Source organism: Triturus cristatus, chromosome 3_2, assembly GCF_964204655.1.
Source record: "Triturus cristatus chromosome 3_2, aTriCri1.1, whole genome shotgun sequence".
NCBI classification, from domain to species: Eukaryota; Metazoa; Chordata; class Amphibia; order Caudata; family Salamandridae; genus Triturus; species Triturus cristatus.
The window spans coordinates 5,794,661-5,819,535 of NC_140584.1; the positions used below are offsets into that span (position 1 = coordinate 5,794,661).

General features: G+C 50.0%; 1 protein-coding gene across 1 annotated transcript in view; it reads right to left on the minus strand.

Annotated features, from left to right (window-relative positions):
* KIRREL3 (kirre like nephrin family adhesion molecule 3) overlaps positions 1-24,875 on the minus strand; it is a 4,147,526-nt gene that overhangs the window by 372,477 nt on the left and 3,750,174 nt on the right. The gene's annotated exons all lie outside the window — the stretch shown is intronic.

The following is a 24,875-nucleotide window of genomic DNA, read 5'->3' on the forward strand; positions in this document are numbered from 1 at the left end:
GCAAGCCACTTGTCCTTCCCTGGTCGGGCTACGGCGCCAGGCCGAGGGCCAAGCCGCAGGTGACCAGTCCGGGACGCACCGAATCTATTGGGAAAATAACATCTTGTACAGTGAGCAGAAGTCGGTGGAGCTGGGATCCGGACGGGTACTGGTGGTACCCCTCCGCTTCCGAGACTTCCTCCTGGGCTTAGCCCACGACGTCCCCCTCGCCGGCCACCTGGGTCAGGACAAGACCTACAGCCGTCTCATGACCCATTTTTACTGGCCTAGAATGAGAGCAGCGGTAGAAGCCCACTGCAAGTCCTGCCCCACGTGCCAGGCTAGTGGGAAGAGTGGGGGGAAGCGCAAGGCTCCCCTCCAACCCTTCCCGGTCGTCAGTACCCCTTTCGAACGAGTCGGAATCGACATCGTGGGACCACTGGACCCTCCCACCTCCCAAGGTCACCATTTCATCTTGGTCCTAGTGGATCACGCCACCCGCTATCCTGAGGCTATTCCCCTACGCACCATCACGGCCCCCGTGGTGGGCCGGGCCCTGATGGGGATCTTTTCCAGGGTGGGTTTTCCCCGCGAGGTCGTGAGCGATCGCTGCACTAATTTTATCTCGAAATATATGACGTCCCTGTGGCAACAATGTGGGGTGTCCTATAAGTTCACCACCCCGTACCATCCCCAAGGGAACGGCCTAGTAGAAAGGTTTAATAGGACTTTGAAAGGGATGATCGCTGGCCTAGAAGAGCCCCTCCGGCGTAAGTGGGACGTCCTGCTCCCCTGCCTCTTGTTTGCTTACCGGGAGGTCTCCCAGAAGTCCTTAGGGTTCAGCCCATTTGAATTACTCTATGGACACCCCGTCCGAGGTCCCCTCAGTTTGGTTAAGGAAGGGTGGGAGGCAGCACCCCAGACCACCCCCCGAGATGTGTTCCAGTACGTCCTGGCCCTCCGGAACCAGACCAGGAAGTTCCGAGAACTGGCCGAGGCCAACCTGGAGGCAAGCCAAGAAGAGATGAAGCGCTGGTACGACCAGAATGCCACTCTGGTCGAGTTCCAGCCGGGCCAGCAGGTGTGGGTCATGGCCCCCGTGAAGCCTGGCGCCCTCCAGGACAGGTGGACTGGGCCCTACAAAGTGGTTGAGCGGAAGAGTCAAGTCACATACTTGGTGGACGTCCAGTCGCCTCGGGATCCCCTCCGGGTCCTTCACGTGAACCGCCTCAAGCCTCACTTCGTGCGGACAGAACTGAGCCTCCTGCTGGCCACCGATGACGGGGCCGAAGATGAGTCTGATCCCCTCCCGGACCTCCTGTGTGTCAAGGAGCAGGATGGCTCCGTGGAAGGAGTGAACCTCTCCCCAGCCCTCACTGCCCAGCAACAAGCGGACTGCCGCCAGCTCCTAAGACAATTTTCCAACCTCTTCTCCCTGACCCCCCGGGTCACCGACTGGTGTGTTCATGACGTGGACACCGGGGACAGCCCGCTGGTGAGACACCGAGCCTACCGAGTTCCTGATCGGGTCCGGTCCTGCATTCAAGCGGAAGTCTCGAAGATGTTGACCCTGGGGGTGATCGAGCCATCTGACAGTCCCTGGGCCAGCCCCGTGGTCCTGGTCCCGAAGGCAGCTGCCCCCGGTGTCGCCCCCGAGCTCCGATTCTGCGTGGACTACCGGGGGCTCAATGACGTTACCCGAGCCGATGCCCACCCCATTCCACGAGCCGACGAACTCATTGACCGCCTAGGGGCAGCCCGGTTCCTCAGCACATTCGACCTCACCTGCGGATACTGGCAGATTGCGCTCACCGAGGGGGCCAAGGAGCGGTCCGCTTTCTCCACCCCCGATGGACACTACCGCTTCCGCGTAATGCCCTTCGGAATGAAAAATGCCCCGGCCACTTTCCAGCGACTGGTGAATAGAGTCCTGGCCGGGCTAGAGCAGTTCAGCGCGGCATATCTGGACGACATCGCTGTTTTCAGTTCAGAATGGAGTGAGCACCTCCAGCACCTCCGGAGGGTGCTAACCGCCCTGCGCCAGGCAGGCCTCACAGTAAAAGCCAGCAAGTGCCAGATCGGACAAGGCTCCGTAGTCTACCTGGGGCACCAGGTCGGGAGCGGCCAGGTCGCCCCTCTACAGCCAAAGATCGACGCCATCCTGGCCTGGGAACCACCCATCACCCAAACGGAGGTCCGAGCCTTTCTGGGACTCACTGGCTACTACCGAAGATTCATTCGGGGGTATGGCAGCCTTGTCGGCCCCCTCACAGAACTCACGTCTAAAAAACAGCCAAAGAAAGTGCAGTGGACGGCTGCCTGCCAGGAAGCTTTCGATGCCCTAAAGAAAGCCATGTGTACTGCCCCCGTCCTCCAGGCTCCCGACTACTCCAAGGAGTTTATAGTCCAGACTGATGCCTCCGAGCATGGCATTGGGGCCGTCCTGTCCCAAGTGAATGACCAAGGCCTAGACCAGCCCGTCGCCTTCCTCAGTCGGCGGCTGTTGCCCCGAGAACAGAGATGGAGCACCATAGAGCGCGAAGCCTTTGCCGTGGTCTGGGCACTCAAAAAACTACGACCCTACCTGTTCGGCACCCATTTCAGAGTCCAAACTGACCATCGGCCCTAGCGATGGCTCATGCAGATGCGAGGAGAAAACCCCAAGCTACTGCGGTGGTCAATCTCCCTCCAGGGGATGGATTTCACCGTAGAACATCGCCCTGGTACGGACCACGCCAACGCTGACGGCCTCTCCCGGTTCTTCCGCCTCAGCGAAGAGAACCCCCCAAGATGATGGGCAGTTCTCTCCGGCTTTCAGCTGGGGGGGACGCGTGTTGGACCCGGCCTCGTAGTATGGCCCTACGTGCCCCCGCACCACCGAAACCTGGTACCTGCAGCCCCAAGCACACGGCCCAGCCGACCCTCCCCACCAGGACACACGCACCCGACCCGGACATCCCCGTCCATGGCCTCTCTCCTTTCGGCCACCCCGGGCCCGCGTGCCCACTTCAGGCACCAAGATGGCCGCCCGGCCCCCAGCGCGACCCGGGCCTAGAGGCGCCACTCCGGCTGGAGGACATCACGCTTCCAGGGGATGAGAGAGGGAGGAGCAGTTTCTATCGCACCTCTGAACTCCCCTGGGACGATGGGTTTCGATCGGCCCTCCGGCCTCCCTGAGGGCTGGCTCCATGCCTGCTGGGTGTCTGGGGCTCCTCCCGACCCGGCCATGAAAGGATCAAAAGACAATGACAGGAAATCCCGACAAGCGACCCCCAGGTGACAAGACCCCTGCCTGCACAGACTCCGGACATCAAAGAGGGGTCGACCTATAACAATGGGTGCTCTGGGTCTGTCCAGCAGATTCGACGCTGGAACAACGAGAGCCTGCCGACGTGGTCGCGGCTCCTGGAACTTGGACCCTCCTGAGCCCTGCTGAGTGACTCGCGGCTCCCTGAAGATCGTAAGACCTCCGAACTTGTACCTGAGCCTGCTGAGTGACTCGCGGCTCCTTGAAGATCGTAAGACCTCCGAACTCGTGCCTGAGCCTGCTGAGTGACTCGCGGCTCCTTGAAGATCGTAAGACCTCCGAACTTGTACCTGAGCCTGCTGAGTGACTCGCGGCTCCTTGAAGATCGTAAGACCTCCGAACCTGTACCTGAGCCTGCTGAGTGACTCGCGGCTCCTTGAAGATCGTAAGACCTCCGAACTTGTACCTGAGCCCGCTGAGTGACTCGCGGCTCCAACAGACTCTCACGGTCCCGCCAGACCCCGACTACAACAACGTATCCCCCAGCTCGAGGATTGTGAGCTGTGCGCCGGATACGTCCCTGCCTTGAACCTTTGCCAGAGACTGTCCCGCTACCCCCTACCCCTTCCGAGACTCAGTGAGCCCGTGCTCTCCTTGTACATATTTGCAGTGATAACCTACTTGATAAAGATTGATTTCTAAGAACACACGGTGTGGTCACTCTGTGTCGTGTGGTACCAGAAGTACGATCCTAGGGACGAGATTCCTCCCCCTGGGGAGTCTCCCGCCAGTGCCCGGCTACGATACTTCGAGGGTGGGTCTCAGGGTAGTCAGGGCCCCCTTCCGGGCTCCTCTGAGGTCGCCGTCTAACACGACTGTAGGGGTCGTATCCCTATGGTGGTGTAGCCGTAGGCGTACGCCATAGTGATACGGGCCGTACACGCGTGTGTAGGGGTCGTATCCCTATGGTAGTGTAGCCGTAGGCGTACGCCATAGTGATACAGCCCCTACACACGCATGTACGGCCCGTATCACTATGGCGTACGCCTACGGCTACACTACCATAGAGATACGACCCCTACACACGCGTGTATGGCCCGTATCACTATGGCATACGCCTACGGCAACACTACCATAGGGATACGACCCCTACACACGCGTCTACGGGCCGTATCACTAGAGTAGTGGTGCCCTAGGGGTACGTGTGAAACGCACCGTACCTGTGTGGGGATTTGAAAATTACAATGGGGACACATATGGGACAAGTATTAGGGCCTAAATGCATGCTGGTTGTCATGGATACCCATTTCCAAGATCAAATTTGTCCATCATGTGGCCTGGAAAAAGCAGTTGGCCACATTATACATTGTTGCAAAGTGGTTGTTGACTTGACATGATGCAGCAAATTTGAAAAAATGCTAATGCTGTCACTGGTGTATTTTCAAAGGGATTGGAGGAAACGTAGGATGCAAATGAGTTTGACCAATCACTCTGTACTCCTGTACATGAAATAGCCCAGCAAGGCAGATATAAGTCAGCCAGAACCCATGAGAGGGCACTTGCCTGCACAACCTTTGATTCAACACCACTGCTGCTGTCTTAGCTTCCTCTGGCACCATGTCGCAGACTGTGGAGAGGGCCCAGCCTTTCACCCAGGAGGAGAATTAGGCGTTGCTGGACGTCATCCTCCCACAGTTCCCCAGCCTGTATGGTCGACCAGGGGAGCAGGTGAGTGCTGACTCCGCTACCTTTGACTGTGCCACTTCTTTTTGTGACTGGCACTTCTGGCATTGTGTCCAGGTGTGACAGACATGCAATGTAGTTTAGAGTGGGTCCCGGGGGGGGTGAATGGCTTATGTCTGTCATGCAGAGCATGATGTGGTTCATGTCTGCACTCCTCACTTGCATTGTGCTTACTGTGACATTCACTGCATGGTGCATGGCACATTCAGCATGGCTAATCCTATAGCCCATTCTTGTTCTATAGTCCTGAGGGGATTCTGTGTTCCCCCCGGTGTGACAGGTGACTGTACCCACAGATGTGTGTGAGTTGAGTGGAGCTGTGGTGAGAGTGTCCAAATCATGTGTACGCCCCCTGGACATTGATGTGTGTGAATGTTCCTTGTCATGTGGGTGAGTGTCTATGTGGAGTGTTGCACCACAGCTGCATGGAGGAGGCAACTGCTCTACCCATCTGATGTGAGAAGGAAGCCGTGCTGTGTGTCTGACTTGATGGGCTAGCCCCATGCCTGTGACACCCCCCAGGCAAGTGGCACATTTGCAGAGTGAGGTTTTTAGCCCCTGTTGCCACTGGCAGGGGAATGATTAGGTTGTGTCAGTGGCCTGGGGCATGTGACTGCTTGGAGGTGCTGTCCATCAGCCTTGTGTTGCTTGTGATGTACAGTGTGTGCCATGATCAGAGAATGTGTCGCAGAGACGAATGTCCCCATGACAAAGGTGCTATTAGTTTGCAGGACATCCGGTGCTGGACCAGGAGGATCGCCCGGGTCCTGCTGGGGGACTCACCTGCACGCAAACACAGCGGGCGCCGGCGCCTGACCCACCAAATGAAGCGTTTCCTGGCGGTGGTCTTCCCTGACATGGATAGGCGGTTACAGGAGAAGCAGAAAGTGGGTAGGTACATGTGTGTTTGTTGTGTGTCACCAGCTGTTGGAAGTGCTCAGTCGCATGGATACACTGCCAGGGTTTATATGTGCAGTGCATATCCTGTTCCCCCAAGTTAAACGCTGCTGTTGTTCCTCCCTTCCCCTCCTTGACATGTGTTCCCTGGTCTGTGTGTAATCACTATTGCACATGGTCATCTAGGCTGCAAGGTCATCAAGGTGCACTATGCTTTCGCCATCATGTGTGGGGGTGGTCTGTGACATGTGTTGGTACCTTGCCTGTGCCCTGTCCTGTCCACTCATTTGGGGGTCCATAATTGTTGGCACTGTCCTGAGGGTCCACATAGGAGTGTGAGGTTTAAAATACACACACTTGCAGCATGCATGACCAATGTAGTGGCATCAGACATGGTGTGCATGAGTGGGAGATGTGCATAGGGCCGGGACGGTTGCTCCTGTTACAGTCAGATCATTCCAGGACCATGGAGCAGTGTGCCCACTACTGTCCCCTGAGACACCTTATCATAGGAATCATGTGTGGCATCACACACTGTGGCCAGTCTCTGTGTGTTCAGCATAGTTTGGCCTCTGTGGCATTGTTCCCTGCCCTAATTTGTATTTACGTAAAGTGTGCAACATGCGTCCACTGCACAGGGTGACCCCATTAGGCTTGTGCATACTCACACTGGGCAGTGCCTGTGTGTCTATGTACAACTATCAGTTGATGGTTGTATGTCACAAATATGTGTGGTCAGCCTCACAAGGTGATGTTGAGTCCATTTAGGAGTGCTTGATTCCCCTTTTAGTAAACACAGATTCAGAGGTGTAACTACTTGCTCTGTCTCAATCACATTGTCTCCTGTATGGGTGTTTTGTGCAGGAAAGGCCTACATGTCAAAACCTTATGTCTCCTTGCCAGGTCTGACCTGTGTGTGATAATTGCCTGGACAGACACTCAAGGTGCAGTGACCCAGGCATGTTGTGCAGGGTGTCATGTTTGTGCTTTGCAGCATGTGTCAAAAGTTAAAAGACATGTTTCCTGCTCATCCATTATTGGCACCGGTGGGTGCTCAAGATGCTATGTAGTTTGGTCTGTGTGTGCTGACATCTGTGTGGACATTCTTCGTTCCCATCAGGGTGTCTCCTCAGTGCAGGTGGTCCTTATTCCAACACTATTTCAGGGCCATTAGCTAATGCATTGTCCTGTGTCTGGACATGTGTGCCAATCCACATGACAGGTAGTGTGTCAGATGTGTTGCCAACTGTGTCATCATGGTACGGATGGCCATGTGACAGGTGGCATGTTTTAAGTTGTTATTCATGAAGTCTTGTACCTTGGCACTCACTACACTTGTCAACATGGCCCAATAGTTTATATGCTTCCCTCTGATTTTTCTGAAGGACAATAATGTGCCTGCATGACAGATGTCTCCCAAGGAAGTGCACAAGAAACCACCTTTACACGCTGGCACATTTCAAACAAAGGCACAGTTCTGTCAATAATTTGTTTTTGAATTATACATATCCATGTTCCCACAGTGTGTTAGCATTTGGGTTAGTCCTTGGTTGTTGCTGAGGCCAACTTACCGGTGTCAAGTCATCCGGACCACCGTGGTGTCATGTATATGTACTTCCTGCTTCCACATTTCTTCTTAACAATGGCTTCGTGGCATTAGGCTGCCAGCTCATTCAATGACTGTGTAAATGTAGTTTTGTGTGCACCTCCTTGTGTGACTTCTGATATTCATGCACATGTGTGTTCTGTTCCACAAGTGGAACATTCACACATTCCAAACATGTCAATTGTGTAAAGTTTTGTGATTCCCAATGGATTAGAAAGTGTTTATTTGGTTTTTCTAAAGTACTCACAGGTCTATGGGTGTGGGGACCCCTTCAGCATTGGCGTCTGTTATTTGGCATTGGGTGCACAAATATTGTTTCGTTCACAGTGACCAAGAGGTGGCATGCCTTCATAGTCTGGCTGTGCTCCACTGTTCACAGACACTAGCTTCTCTTTATAATTGGATATACAGATATTTGCTGTTGTGTCCTGTTTTTCATTATTTAAGGTGGCGTGGTGGGTGAAACAACTGGGGAGTTCAGGGCTTACATATGTGCGGAGTATTATAGATGTTACTCATGATGCATTTCATGATATGCACTGTGACCTATTTTGTTTGGACTCATGTGTCAGATGTACACAGGTGACTGATTATTTCCTGTCTCTTCACCTTACCCACAGCATCCTCGGGGGACACCGAGGGAGACACCTGCACGGATGTGGAAGAGGGATCCAGCACCAGTGCCACCACTCCTGGCGAGTCGGCAGCATCAAGTGGCACGGAGGGGAGTGCGGCGGAGGACCTGGGTAGTACCAACACCGACTACGACGCTGACGGGTCCGAGGCTGAACTCCCTGAGGGGGCGGAGGCTGCTCCAACAGCTGGCAGCAGCACTACAACTGTCACCGCCCCCTCCATTCCCATCACCGCCCTCCCAGTTGCTCCGGTCCCTTCTGTCAGTGTAGGGCAACAACGTGTCTCCTTCGTGCCAGGCACCGCACCCCCTGCCCCTGTCCCCCCTGCTGCCCTCACTGTCGAGTCTGTGGACATTCAGCGGCAGTTGCAGGTTGGGCAGACATCGATCCTGACTGTCCTCCATGGCCACACCAGACTGCTGACACAGATGGTGTCGTACATGGAGGGCATGTCATCAGCGATGTCTGACCAACGGATGTTGCTGAGGTCCATGGACTCGTCACTGACAGCAGCAGTGAGTCTCCTGCAGCGCTTCGTCCCCCCACCTACCCCTGCACCATCCACACTTCCCACTCCCATGCCTGTCCCAAGCACACACACACATTCCCAGGCAGGCACCACACCAGCCAGCACACCAACAGGGAAGGGCAAGCGCACACCTCCTGTCACGCACACTCAGGGGGAATTAGGCACACCCACTGGTACTAGGGCACACAGGCAGACACGCAGCCACAGTCGGAGTCTGCATGCCTCACTCCCCAGTCCCTCCAATGTCACTACCTTCGGCTCCCCTGCCCCACAGTCGGAGAAGGAGACCTACTTGGCTGTGCTGGGCCTCAGCCCCACTGGTTCACCATCGCGCAAACGGGCAAGGCACTCCACGGGTAGGGGAGTTGAGTCCCCCTCTGTCCACCACCTCCCCCAGTAGCGCTGCAACCCATCCCTCCGCCCCATCCTCCTTGGGGCCTGTTGTTCCTTCGGGTGCAGGGGAGACGCTGGAAGAGCTTGCAAGCGTGTGCAGCACCATCCTGACCTCCACCTTTGGTGCTGCCCCACCCCCTGTGGTGGAGTCGTCCGTCCCTGCACCCACAACACCTACCCTTCCCCCTCCTGTCCCTGCGGTGCCTGGTCCTGACCCACAGGATGCCCCCACCCCAGTCGATGAACCAGAGGTTTCAAATGTGCAGGCAAGCTAGGGGAGACGCGTGGCGATGTGTCCCCCCTGGACTTTGCATCTGGACTGGCCTATGGCCTTTGTAAATAGTAGCCTTTCATACCTTTTATTTTACTGCTGAATAAAGCATTTTGTTTTTCCTTTGAACACGATTGCTTGTCAGGTATTGATGTTGGTGCTGACGCTCCATGCGTTGTGGTGGTGATCATGTGTTAGGTGTCTGGGAAATGTTGGAGTCTGGTGCTCATGGGGTGGAGCCTGGTATCTGCGTGCCATCACAAGGTCTCTGCAATGATTCTTTGGTTGTGTATGCTCTTTGTGTTTGGAGACATTGTCCCAAGGAGTGTTCCTTCCTCTGTGGCACCTGACATCTTCCCTGCAGAGAGTTGCACAATTGTTGTGCTGAACAGTGTCTACATTTCCTTGGTGGCTGACGGATCCCTTCAACTATGTCCATGCCTGCTCACAATGTCTCCGGCTGCATCGCCTGTGCCATCCTTGGTAGTCACTGTACTTGTGTATGGAGTATGTTGCCATGTCTCCATGTGGAAATTGTCCCTTTTCCGCACTATGCATGTGTGTACTCCCAGCCTAGCACACATATGGTACTTGTTCTGCAGGGTATTTGGTCGCCTGACTGACAATTATGGGCATTGTATCTGTGGGAAGTCCACCCTATTCCTTCCATGGGAGACAACAACTTGGTGGCTGTGCCTGCACCTGTACATTCCTATCTGTCCTGGAATGTGCGTGACAGTGTGTGTTCCCTTTGGCTCTCTTGGTTTAGTAGGCTTTCACATAACTATACAGTCTTGTGACATGATCTCAGTGTGTGTATTGTGCTGCATCCACAAGGGGTGGGTATGCATGTGTCATTTGTCATCACACCCACATGTGGTGTGTCATGCAGTGGGGGAAAGACATCCATCCTCATGGGTGTGGGACACTGCTGTCAGTGATGTGTTGATATGGCACTCTCAACATAGTCGCACATTGGGGATGCATTCATGAACCCATGGAGTTGTGGTCATCTGAGGATGATGCACCCACCTCTCATATGTCAGGACAATGCTGGTATTCCTCTGCACCCACGCCCATGTCTCTGTCCACTGCTGGTATTCCTCTGCACCCACCGCCAGGTCTCTGTCCACTGCTGGGAGTGATAGGCACCCACCCCTCACATGTCTCTGTCCACTGCTGGGAGTGATAGGCACCCACCCCTCACATGTCTCTGTCCACTGCTGGGAGTGATAGGCACCCACCCCTCACATGTCTCTGTCCACTGCTGGGAGTTCTCTGCACCCACCCCCATGTCTCTGTCCACTGCTGGGAGAGATAGGCACCCACCCCTCACCTGTCTCTGTCCACTGCTGGGAGTAATAGACACCCACTCCTCACCTGTCTCTGTCCACTGCTGGGAGTCCTCTGCACCCACCCCCATGTCTCTATCTACTGCTGGGAGTGATAGGCACCCACCCCTCACCTGTCTGTCCACTGCTGGGAGTGATAGGCACCCACCCCCATGTCTCTGTCCACTGCTGGGAGTGATAGGCAGCCACCCCTCACCTGTCTCTGTCCACTGCTGGGAGTGATAGGCACCTACCCCTCACCTGTCTCTGTCCACTGCTGGGAGTCCTCTGCACCCACCCCCATATCTCTGTCCAATGCTGGGAGTGATAGGCACCCAACCCTCACCTGTCTCTCTCCACTGCTGGGAGTGATAGGCACCCACCCCCATGTCTCTGTCCACTGCTGGGAGTGATAGGCACCCACCCCCATGTCTCTGTTCACTGCTGGGAGTCCTCTGCACCCACCCACCCACCCACCCACCCACCCACCCGCCCCCTTGGTGCAGTACACTGCTGTCCTGTGCATACACACACACCAATATACTGCTTACATGCTGCACCAGGCCCTAAGCCAACATTCGTGGTGTGTGTACGCCTTGTATCCATTCTGTACTGGTGCTGTAGGGGTACGGGTGGGATGGACCGTACCCCCACATTCATAGGGTGTACGAGCCATACCCACGCTGTGGGTGTGTGTGTACGGTCCGTAACACGCATACCCATCCATCCCCACTCCAATGGTGGTACGGACCCTACCCACGCCCTCAGAGCGTGGGTATGGCCCGTACCACCATTGAAGTGTACCACCATTGAAGTGTTGATGGAGGGGTACGCGCCGTACCCACGCCCTCAGAGCATGGGTACGGCCCATACCACCATTGAAGTGTTGATGGAGGGGTACGCGCCGTACCCACGCCCTCAGAGCGTGGGTACGGCCCATACCACCATTGAAGTGGTGATGTAGGGGTACGCGCCGTACCCACACCCTCCGAGCGTGGGTACGGTCCGTACCACCATTGAAGTGTACCACCATTGAGGTGTTGATGGAGGGGTACGCGCCGGACCCACGCCCTCAGTGCATGGGTACGGCCCGTACCACCATTGAAGTGTTGATGGAGGGGTGCGTGCCGTACCCACGCCCTCAGAGCGTGGGTACGGCCCGTACCACCATTGAAGTGTTGATGGAGGGGTACGCGCCGTACCCACGCCCTCAGAGCATGGGTACGGCCCGTACCACCATTGAAGTGGTGATGGAGGGGTACGTGCCGTACCCACGCCCTCAGAGCGTGGGTACGGCCCGTACCCCTCCATCAACACTTCAATGGTGGTACACTTCAATGGTGGTACGGGCCGTACCCACGCTCTGGGGGCGTGGGTACAGCGCGTACCCCTACATCACCACTACAATGGTGGTACGGGCCGTACACACGCTCTGGTGGCGTGGGTACGGTCCGTACCACCATTGTCGTGGTGATGGGTACGCGTCCACATCCACTTCCGTTGTGACGGTACGTAGGAATTGGTGGACACACCCCCCCCGAAGTGACCAGACCCTGGAGGTAATGTATGTACAGGTCATATCTACATTTTTACTTGGGTGGGGGTTATGTTTCCTAACCCTGTCCCCACCCCTTGCCCCTGGGTGTTGTTCTGACCTTCTGCGGCATCTGCGTGGGTTTCTGTGCACCAGGTCGTAGGCTAGGAGGGCCGGGATGACACGTAGGATGAGGTCCATGGCTGTCCGTCGCGTACCGGTGCTCCTTCTTCGCGTCGTCCTCCATTTACCGGCAGTTTTTGGCTGCCGTAAAAAATTAGCCGTGCGGAGTGACGTAGGCACGAATCGTACTTGCTGGTCCGTAAAACGCTGCCTGACTCCGTCTGGACGTCACGTACGCGATGTCCCGGATCAGAATTGTGGGTATTCTTTCCACGCTCGTAATTTTTTACGATTCGTACAGAAATGGTATTTCTGTACGAATCGTACTTGCTTGTTTGTAAGGTGGTTTTCCCGGGTACGAGTCGTATGGAGAATACGCTCCGTACGACGATTCGTACCCAGGTTTTACAGGATCGGAATCGGCACCTTAATGTCAAAGCAATTGTTATAAATAAAAATAAATACAAACTAATTAATGCACTATAATGTTTGCAAAATATATATTAGATAATATATACAATATATATTTATTTAACGTAGATTAAAAATAATGCGAAAAATATTTTGAGAAATAAACAATATCAAACATTTAAAAAATAGACACATGGATCCTGATTTGGATGTTAGTCAGTAAGCCTTCGACCGCTCATCGGAGGCTTACTGACCGACATCCTTGGTTTGAACTCCGACTTCTGTATTTCAATTGACAGCGCTCAGAGTCCAAACCTGCTGGTCATTGTGACTTGCTTCTGATGGGCTCAATAAGCCCGTTGGCCAGTTGGAAGGGCCTCATATTCCCTAACAGACGGTGTTTTCTCAGTCGAGATTATGATAGCACTTTCTGACAGCAGTTCCATGTCAGCCTTTCCGACATTGAACTGCTGTCAGAAAGTGTCTTTGGGGCCCCTAGCAGGGTCCCATCCCTCTGCAGCCTCCGTCTGTGCAAAATTAGAGAAACTGTTGGATTGCTGAGAGATAAAATTTACTATTTCCACTCCAATAATTGTAATAGTAGCGAAAGTGTTGGATAGCAGAGGGGTAAAACTTACTATCCCCACTCCAGTGAGTGCAACAGTAGGGAAAGTGTTGGATAGCGGAGGGGTAAAACTTACTATCCCCACTCCAGTGAGTGCCACAGTAGGGAAGTTGCATAGTGGCAGTGTAAAATGTACTATTCCATTTCCAATCAGTTTAACAGTAGGGAAAGTTTTGAATTGCGGAGGGGTGACAATTTATATTCTCACTCCAGTCAGTTTAAAATTGAAAACAAACAAAATATTAACAACAATAAAATAAAAAAAGATAAATAAATATAAAAATATGATAAACTGTAACTAAAAATATATTTAATATTTAAAATTAAAAAAATATATTATAATGTTAAATGCATATGACACATACCTACAAATATTATAATAAATAAAAATATATATTTTAATTAGAAATGATTTAAAAAGAAAAAGATTACATACATTTACTTTTTTTATTTCCTGCCCTATAACACCACGCAATTCACATCTAAATAAAAACAATTGCATAATTAACATAATTAATTAATAATTAAAGAAATATTAATTAATAACAAATTAAGTCATTAAAAATAAAAAAGTTCCCGAACATTACACCACTACTCACAAACTCACAGCTAAAATTAAAGTGTCAAAAAATAATTACACATTTAAAACGTCTTTTCAATTAAAAAGCTAATAGTATTTAACTAGTAATTCTAAAGTAAGTAAAAATTATTTACTACTCACCCTTTACCCCATAAAAGTAAAACCCACACACAAAACATATAAACAATTACCCTAATTAAATCTCAATTAATTAAATATTAGTAATCAAGTAATTATTAATTAAAAAGCATAAATTACTTCCCACAATTAAATCTCAATTAAACAAATAGTAATAAATAAAAAAAGTTATCACCCTATTCCCCAATAAACCCACAATCCGCTATGGAACTAAAAATAGTAACATTTTATTAAAATAATATTTATAACTCATAAAAATGTAACACATATATTAACAATTCTTATAGAAAAAAATACATCACATACATTTTAAATGTATAATAAAATACATAACACTAATTTAAAAATTCGATATTTTAAACAGCTATATTTTTGTAAACAATATTAATAACTTCTATATTTTTTGGAACAATATTTCTTACCTTAAAATCAATATTCTTCACCACGATATTCTTGCTGTAGATATTGCTGACTCACGATATTTCAGACTCGATATTTCAGTAGGTCGACATTTCAAACTCAATATTCTGTCGGCACACCCGTTAATTTACCAAACCTAGCTGTGAACCAATGCAATGATCAAAATATGAACCAATATCACTCATAAAGGCAGATATAAAGATCATGGTGAAGGTTTTTGCTAATAAACTCAAGGTCTATATTCCATTACTGATTCACCCCCACAGGTTGGGTTTATGATTGATAACACTTCAGAGAATCATCTGAGGACACACTCCCATTTACTGTTTAAGATGCAGCACGATGAGGATGAGAAGATGGTTGTCTCTCTTGTAGGAAAGAAGGGGTTCGACCGTATTAAGCGGCCATACCTGTTATGGATGATGGAGGTCATGGGCCTAAGGGACGCGCACTTTGCTAAAAAAACGCGTCTCTAAAGTGCTCCTATGGCATGAGTGACTTGTGGGTGCTTCTCATACACCTTTTTTGCTCTCCTTCGTAGCACAAGGCATGGGTGCCCACTCTCCCAACTATTATTTAGTTTTTTAATTTGCAAAAAAAAGAGAACAAAATTGGGAAATAAAACTGCCCAAAAGAAAAAAAAAACACATATAATCATCCATAGCGTCTAACCATAAAAGAACATGAAAAATAGATTAAAAGAAAAAAATGCTTCATGAAAACTAAATAAAAAAGGAAATGTAAAATCTTTCATATCAAATCAAGCTTTATTTGGTATAAAGTAAATATATCCATAAAAGCATTCTACAGAAAAAAAAGAAAATCACCACAAGTTTTACATTTCACAATCATAAAAAAATCCACAAAGAACATTTCTCATATAAACATTTTCACCCTAATTAGTTTTCTTAAAAGCACGTTTTCCACATAAATAAAAATAGAGCATATCAATTGCATTACGTGTCATCACGAGAAGCAATAGAAATAAAAGCATGCAATAGTTCATAAAACATATCAAAAAGTGTAATAGGACAATATAGGCTGCAAACAAAAATTATTAGAGTATACAGTCTATTCAGTTTCCTAATTCAACATTTCCAAGTGCAAAAGATCCTTTCTTCGTTTGATAGTCATTTGGATAAAAAGGATAACCACACTGCAAGGCGATAAATTTTCCAGGTTGCAAATTTTGAAAAAAGCAGATCTATAGAAATATAGTCTACTGTCAATAAAAAGGGGTCGTAAAATCAATTTTCTAAAATCCCTATAAAATTTACAAAAAAGGAGGAAATGCAGGGTGGTCTTGGAGGATTTACCATCACATGGGCACTTAGGTAGATTGGAGCTCCAATTGCCCATGTTATGGAAAGCTCTCTGAAAGTGGAGCGTATCAAACCTTAATCTTGTTAAATAAAATCTGTATTGTACGTTTCTTATAAAAACAAGATACGGCTGGGTGCCCAGTGAGAATGGACCTTCACAGTACGATATGACACTTGATTTTGTACTCAATTCAGCTATCCTCATTGATTCTCTGGATTTAAAAAGTCTCCTTTTAACTCCCCTTTGCTATATGACTGGAGGCTCTCGAGATCTTTAAAATTAGTTACCACGGTCCACTCAGTGAAAAGACTATAAATATAATGTAGTCATGGTATTTTCCTGCACTGATCAAGTTCAAGGCAATCCAAGATTATGGCTTTAGTAAAATGTGTTTCGTCTTTAGTCCAAATTCGGTACCACAGTGTAAGAGCAGCCATGCTAATCAGATCACTGAGGTATGGTACACCCGTCTCCTTATGTACTATGTAAGTAGCTGTTGAATCAGGAACCAATAGTAACCTTCTTAAAAACTTATTTTCAAGAGTTTTTAATGGGGAGTTATCTACCATACCCCATAAGGCTCCATCTTAACATACCCCTGTGATGCACTTGCTCCCATATAATTTTAATATTTCACGTACTGGCTTATTGCCTAATTTATGAGAGAATATAAAGATAGCCTCACTTGATCTCAGAAATGTGAATTTACATAAATTGATATGTGTAATCCATATTCCTTTGAGGTTAAAAAGTAACCCCAGATAAGAGAATGTGGATGTCCTTTCGATGGGTACTCCCCCAACATAGTGGGTTCTAATATTAGCTTTACCTTTCCCACACGTCATGACTAATGTTTTACTCAGATTTATTTTTAGGTCTTTTTCAGTCATGAAGTTTGTAAAATTGTCAATCAGGAGTTGGAGGCCATCTGCAGTCCTTGATTTTCGGACTGCATCATCTGTATATAGTAAAACTGGGGTTACACATTTGCCAACAATGGGGGCATCAGCTTTCAGTCGCTGTAATAAAATGTCAATACCATTTATATATAGCGAGAATAACAGGGGGGCAAGGACACAACGTGTCTAATCCCATGGGTTACTCTACAGTGCGTTGTGCATTCTCCTTTTTGGCCGTAGCGTATCTTTGAGGTTAAATGAGCATATATTTGTGATAAAAAGCTAATAATGTCATGTGGGGCACCCATCCCTTCTAGCGTTTGCCATAACTTAGGGCCCCACTACGATGGGGGGCAGACTTTGTCCGCCCACCACCGTAGCGGTAAATGGGACCGACCGCCAGAGGTGCGGAGGTCCCGCTATGCCCATTAGGATGCGACTGCCACTTTGGCGGTCGCATCATGCATATTTTACAGTGCGACGGGCGGTGCTGTAAACAGCACCCGCCGCAATGTAAAATATGCATTTTGTGCATTGGCATGCACAACGTGACAGGCACTGCGCGGTGCCTGCCACCTTGTGTATGCTAATGAAGGGGGGTATCATAGGTACCCACCAAGTGCAGCCCCCCACCCCCCAGGGGCCCGTAACGGGCCCCAAAAGCAATTTCTCACCTTCCATCGGAGAGGACGGTTGCTCTACATTTGCTCACTCAGATTTTGCAGCACACTGGCCCTTATCAAGGAGGCCCTCGCAGCTGTTTAGCTTATGATCACTACAACTTGGACGCCTTTAAACATTTTTGCCCTGAAGAAGTTCATTGTTATGAACGAAACGCGTTGACTGAAATTTTCTACATTTGGATCTTCGTAATAAAAGACTGTTTAAAAGACTAATACCGAAAGGCTATGATACTTATTGGAAACAAATCCCTTCACACCTAACAGGTAGTGCACCACTCCAACATTGGGCTCAGCAATTTCCACCAGCCTTGAAAGATCTTTCAAATTGCACATCATAATATGGATGACAGTGCCTGCAAGGCACCTCCATCATATTGTCTGCCTTTTCCGCCCAGCCGGCAATCCGACCGGCGGAAAAGCGTCAGACAGACTATCCGTCTGCCGCGGTACCACTGCCATAGTAATATGGCTGGGTAAATTGTGCCGTGATGTTGTGCGGATCGCCACTGCCCGCCACCGCCGGCCAGGCGGTGGCGATCCGCTCGACATCCTAATAGACTCCTAAGTGTGGTTGACTAAGTCAAACACACTAGAAAGGTCGACAAAACAAAGGTGGAGTAGACCTTCTTTGGCAAGGGTGTATTTCCCAAAAAGCAACTCGAGGTTAGCGCATTGCTCAACCATTCCAATACCCCTTCTGAAACCAAACTGGGCTTCTGTTAAAATGTTTTTATCTTTTACCCAGCATTCCTACCTGGCTAGCAAAACTCTGCCCATTAATTTAGAGGTGTAATCAAGGGGGGATATTGGACCATAGCACTTTGCACCACCTCTGTCGCCTTTTTTAAAAATTAGGACAATCACACTTTCCACTCATGTTGCAGGTAGCACCCCTTCAGTAATTCCATAAAAAAAAATAACTAAAATAGGGGACCAGAAAACAACATAATGCTTAAAAAAATCTATGGGAATCCCATCCGGTCCTGCAGCCTTCCCACTTGCACTATTCTGTAGAGCAGTTTTAATCTCTTCTACAGTACTAGATTCTATCTTAGCAGTGTTTAATAAGATAATATTGCGATTTTCATCTGTTTCAGTAGTCTGATGTGAAGGGTAAAAAATATGTTCAAAATGAATTAGCCAATCTTCTGACATAACTGATATATCAACCTTGGCAGATGAAATATCTTTGAACAACGGTTGCTCTATAACTTTCCAAATTAAGATAGGATTCTTAGTCTTGGCTGCTTGGATCAAACTATCCGACGGATTATCCCTGATTTCTAACTTTCTTGAAGTTAGGGCCTGCTTATAACATTTCCAAAGGGTGCGAATTCTTTCCCTATGTAAAATATTTATTAGTTTATAATAAACTAATACACATTTCCTTAAAAAAAAAAATAGTAACCACATCATCCCTGGAACTCCAAATCAGGAACAATTACACCTGTTAAAAATACAATACCTCCCGCACATACATATATTAATAACATTAGAGGCCTTATTACAATGTCAAATACCATCGCAGGAAACAAGACCGACTGACCTGCAAACGGCGGCCCCAACCGCCTAATTACGATGAGACCGCACATGGTGCGGTGCGGTCGCATTATCACATTCCCCTATGGGAGCATGTGCTACGGCTGTAAACTGGACATAGCACAAGCTCCCATAGGGAAATAGGCTGTGGTGTTCATCCCAACACCATGTGGCAGGCACCACAGGGTATCTGCCACACGGTGCAGGGATCAACAAGTGGGCATCCTAGGTACCCCCTTAACCACCAACCGTAGGCCACTGGGTGTAGGGGGACCTGCAAAGGGCCCCTAAAGTTGCTTTCCAACAGGCTTTCCATGTGTGAATGCCTGACATGGAAACCCACTTGGAAACAGTGTATCGTAATCTGGGCGGCGTTAAACGCCTTACATATGAATTACATGCCGGTTCCGTATGGCGACAGGTTCCTTCAGCACGTCGGAAGCCAGCCGGAATAACAAGCCGGTTTCACTTCCGACCGGTAGTATTATAATCAGCCGGTCGTTAATGAAACAGGCAGTCTCGGGCGGAAACTTTCAAAACGAGATCAGAATCAAGGCATATATATTACACATAAAAACAACTACAATAACTCTACACATACTAATCTACACATAACTAATATACTACATATCACTAAACCTTAAAGGTTTTCATAGTAGCACACATATAACTCTACCCATGTACTACACCACTTATCAAGATCCTCAAAAAGAGAATATAAACCATATACAATACATACCAACCTCCCCTCTAATCTTAAATTACTTTATAAATAATTTAAAATAAATTTACCTGAACCGATGAGACGCAGCTACAAAATGCAAGCTTCTATTTCAAAAAGTGCCCAAACAATAACAGAATGGATGAAAAAATCAACTTACAAAAAAATTAAAAATGGACACATAGGGGCAGATTCCAATCCTGGAAAAAGGCTGTACAAATCGTTGTATGGAGCGTTTTTCCCGAACAACTCGTACCCGGTAAACTTTTCATCCAACCTATGAAGTACGATTCGTACAGAAAGCCTCTTTCCATACAAATCGCACAAAAGACCATACAGCTAAAATAAACCGACGATTCTGATCCGAACAGCTTGCACGCGACGTCTGTATGTATTTAAGCAGCGGTTTCCAGCCCAGCAAGTACGATTCGTCCCTACGGCACTCCGTACAGCTCTTTTCTTACGGGAGACAAAAACAGCTGTAAAAGCAGAGTCCCCAGGGGTACGAGTCGTACAGGCATACACCCCGTGCGTTGTGTATGTACGGTGCGTACCCCAACATCGCGTATGTACTGTGCGTACCCCCAACATCGCGTACCCCAACATCGCATACCCCAACATCGCGTATGTACTGTGCATAACCCCAACATCGCGTACCCCAACATCGCATACCCCAACATTGCATATGTACGCACCGTACATACGCGATGTTGGGGTACGCGAATTTGGGGTATGCAATGTTGGGGTACGCGATGTTGGGGTATGCGATGTTGGGGTATGTGATGTTGGGGTACACGATGGGGTATGCGATGTTGGGGTACGCGATGTTGGGGTACGTGATGTTGGGGTATGCGATGTTAGGGTACGCACCGTACATACACAACGCACGGGGGTGTATGCCTGTACAACTCGTACCCCTGTACGACTCGCACCCCGGGAACAACTTTTCCCGGGATACGAGTCGTACAAAGTTCGCTTCGTAGCGGGTAATGGCATTCCCCGTGTACGGGACGTTTTCCGTATAAATCGTAAATCGGAAAGCCGGTCCGGATCGTACTAGTACGGTTGGACTGCATTTTTACAATTTGTATGGAAAAGTGTCCGGGTCCGTCTGGTACAACTTTTCCCGATCCGATTTGTAAGGATCGGGCGGATCCGTACAAATCGGATCGGGAAAAGTTGTATTTTTCCCGTACGAATCGTACTTCACGGGTCGGACGGGACTTGTACGATTTGTATGGAAAAATTTACTGATACAAGTCAGGCGGGAAAAAAAATTACAGGATCGGAATCGGCCCCATAGTAAAAATAGAAAAAAAGAATGTGTACCATTAAAGTCAATATAAAACAACATTATTATAAAAATGTAAGTCAAAAATGTATCTCCGTACGACTCGTACCCGGGAAATGCTCCTTACAAACCAGCAAGTACGATTCGTACAGAAATACCATTTCCGTACGATTCGTAAAAAAACTACGTGCGACGAAAAAATAGCCACAATTCCGATCCGGGACATCGCATACGTGATGTCCGGACGGAGTCAGGCAGCGTTCTACGGACCAGCAAGTACGATTTGTGCCTACGTCACTCCGCACGGATCATTTTTTATGGCAGCCATAAACTCCCGGGAAATTAAGGACGACGCGAAGAAGGAGCAACGGTACGCGATGGACAGCCATGGACCCCATCCTATGTGTCATCCCGGCCCTCCTAGCCTACGACCTGGTGCACCGAAACCGCCGTGCACGCCGCAGAAGGTCAGCACAACACCCAGGGGCAAAGGGGGGGCGAGGGGCAGGAAACATAACCTCTACCTATTTTTAAAAATACCATATACTGTCCATACATTACCTCCAGGGTCTGGTCACTTCGGGGGGCGTGTCCACCAATCCCCGCATACGCGTACCTGTCACCACTACAATGGTGGTATGGCCCGTAACCATGCCCTCAAAGCGTGGGTACGGCCCGTACCACCATTGTAGTGGTGATGTAGGGGTAGGCGTGGCATGGGCCGTACACACGCTCTGAGGGCGTGGGTAGGGCGCGTACACCTACATCACCACGACAATGGTAGTACGGGCCGTACCCACGCTCTGAGGACGTGGGTACGGCCCGTACCACCATTGTAGTGGTGATGTAGGGGTACGCATGGTACGGGCCGTACCCACGCTCTGAGGACGTGGGTACGGCCTGTACCACCATTGTAGTGGTGATGTAGGATACGCGTGGTACAGGTCGTACCCACGCTCTGAGGGCGTGGGTACGGCCCATACCACCATTGTAGTGGTGATGTAGGTGTACGCGCCGTACCCACGCCCTCAAAGCGTAGGTACGGCCCGTACCACCATTGTAGTGGTGATGTAGGGGTACGCGTGGTACGGGCCAGACACACGCTCTGAGGGCATGGGTAGGGCCCGTACCACCATTGTAGTGGTGATGTAGGGGTACACGTGGTACAGGCCAGACACACGCTCTGAGGGCGTGGGTAGGGCCCGTACCACCATTGTAGTGGTGATGTAGGGGTACGCGTGGTACGGGCCGTACCCATGCTCTGAGGGCATGGGTACGGCGTGTACTCCTACATCACCACTACAATGGTGGTACGGGCCGTACCCATGCCCTCAGAGCGTGGGTACGGTCCGTACCACGCGTACCCCTACATCACCAATACAATGGTGGCACAGGCCCTACCCACGCCCTCAGAGCAGGGGTACGGACCGCATCAACCGTACCTCTAGGGCACCAGAACATTAGTGATACAAGGCGTACACACGCCACGAATGTTGGCTTAGGGCCTGGTGCAGCATATAACCAGTATATTGGGGTGTGTTCATGGCCAGGACAGCAGTGTACAGCACCAAAGGTGAGGGTGGGTGTCTGCCTAGGAGTCCCAGCAGTGGACATGTGAGGGGTGGGTGCCTATCACTCTCAGCAGTGGCCAGAGACATGTGAGGGGTGGGTGCAGAGGAATACCAGCAGTGGACAGAGACATGTGAGGGGTGGGTGCATATCACACCCAGCAGTAGACAGAGACATGTGAGGGGTGGGTGCATATCACTCCCAGCAGTGGACAGAGACATGTGAGGGGTGGGTGCAGAGGAATACCAGCAGTGGACAGAGACATGTGAGGGGTGGGTGCATATCACTCCCAGCAGTAGACAGAGACATGTGAGGGGTGGGTGCATATCACTCCCAGCAGTGGACAGAGACATGTGAGGGGTGGGTGCAGAGGAATACCAGCAGTGGACAGAGACATGTGAGGGGTGGGTGCATATCACTCCCAGCAGTGGACAGAGACATGTGAGGGGTGGGTGCAGAGGAATACCAGCAGTGGACAGAGACATGTGAGGGGTGGGGACATATCACTCCCAGCAGTGGACAGAGACATGTGAGGGGTGGGTGCATATCACTCCCAGCAGTGGACAGAGACATGTGAAGGATGGGTGCAGAGGAATACCAGCAGTGGACAGAGACATGTGAGGGGTGGGTGCATATCAATCCCAGCAGTGGACAGAGACATGTGAGGGGTGGGTGGATATCACTCCCAACAGTGGACAGAGACATGTGAGGGGTGGGTGCAGAGGAATACCAGCAGTGGACAGAGACAGAGGGTGTGTACATCATGATCAGATGACCCCAACTCCATGGGTGTATGTACACATCCCTAATGTTCGACTATGTTGAAAGTGCCATAACAACACATCACTGACAGCAGTGTCCCACTCCCATGAGGATGGATGTCTTTCCCCCACTGCATGACACAACACATGTGGGTGTGAGGACAAATGACACATGCATACCCACCCCTGGCGGATGCAGCACAATACACACACAGAGATCATGCCACAAGACTGTATACTCATGTCAATGCCCACTAAACTAAGAGAGCCAAAGGAAAAATACACTGTCACGCACATTCCAGGACTGATAGGAATGTACAGGTGCTGGGACAGCCACCACGATGTTGTCTCCCATGGAAGGAATAGGGTGGAGTTCCCACAGATACAATGCCCACAATTGTCAGTCAGGTGCCCAAATACCCTGCAGAACAAGTACCAATTGTGTGCTAGGCTGCGATAACACACATGCACAGTGCGGAAAATGGTGAATGTCGCCATTAAGTCATTACAACATACTCAATACAAAAGTACAGTGACTAGCAAGGATGGCACAGACGATGCAGCCGGAGACATTGCTGAGCAGGCATGGCCATAGTTGAAGGGATCCGTCACCAACAAAGGAAATATAGACACAGGTCAGCACAACAAATGTGCAACTCCCTGCAGGGAAGATGTCAGGTGCCACAGAGGAAGGAACACGCCTTGGGACAATGTCTCCAAACACCAATAGCACACACGACCAAAGATAATTTGCAGAGACCTTGTGATGGCACGCAGATACCATGGTCCACGCCATGAGCATCAGACTCCAACTTTTTCCTGAAACATAACACATTACCACAACCCCAACTCCTGGACCATCAGCACCCAAATCAATACCTGAAATGCAATAGTGTACAAAGTGAAAAGAAAATGCTTTATTCAGCATGAAATGAAAATTTATAAAAGGACACTATTTACAAAGGCACATGGCCAGTCCAGATCAGAAGTCCTTGGGGGGGACACATGGCCACGTGTCTCCCCTAGCTTGCCTGCACATTAGAACCCTCAGGTTTGTTGACTGGGGGGGGCATCATGTGGGGAAGGAACAGGCACCGCAGGCACAGGAGGTGTAAGGGTAGGTGTGGTGGGTGCAGGGACGGATGCCTCCACCACAGGGGGTGGGGCAGCGCCAAAGGTGGAGGTCAGCTCGGCGCTGCACACTGCTGCCAGGTCGTTCAGCGTATCTCCTGCACCCGAAGAAAACACAGGCTCAAAGGAGGGGGGGTCGGAGGGATGGGGTGCAGCGCTACTGGAGGAGGGGGTGGACAGGGGGGTGGACTCAACTCCCCTACCCGTGGAGTGCCGTTCCCGTTTGCGGGCTGGAGAGCCAGAGGGGCTGAGGGCCAGCACAGCCAAGTATGCCTCCTTGTCAGGTTGTGTGGTAGGGGAGCTGAGGGGAGTGCCATTGGAGGGACTGGGTAGTGCGGCATGCGGACTCGGACTGTGGCTGCGTGTATGCCTGTGTGCCCCAAACCCAGTGGGTGTGCCTTCATCCCCCTGAGTGTGCGTGCCAGGAGGAGTGCGCTTGCCCTTACGTGTTGGTGTGCTGCCTGTGTCTGGTGGGGTGCGTGCTTGGGAATGTCTG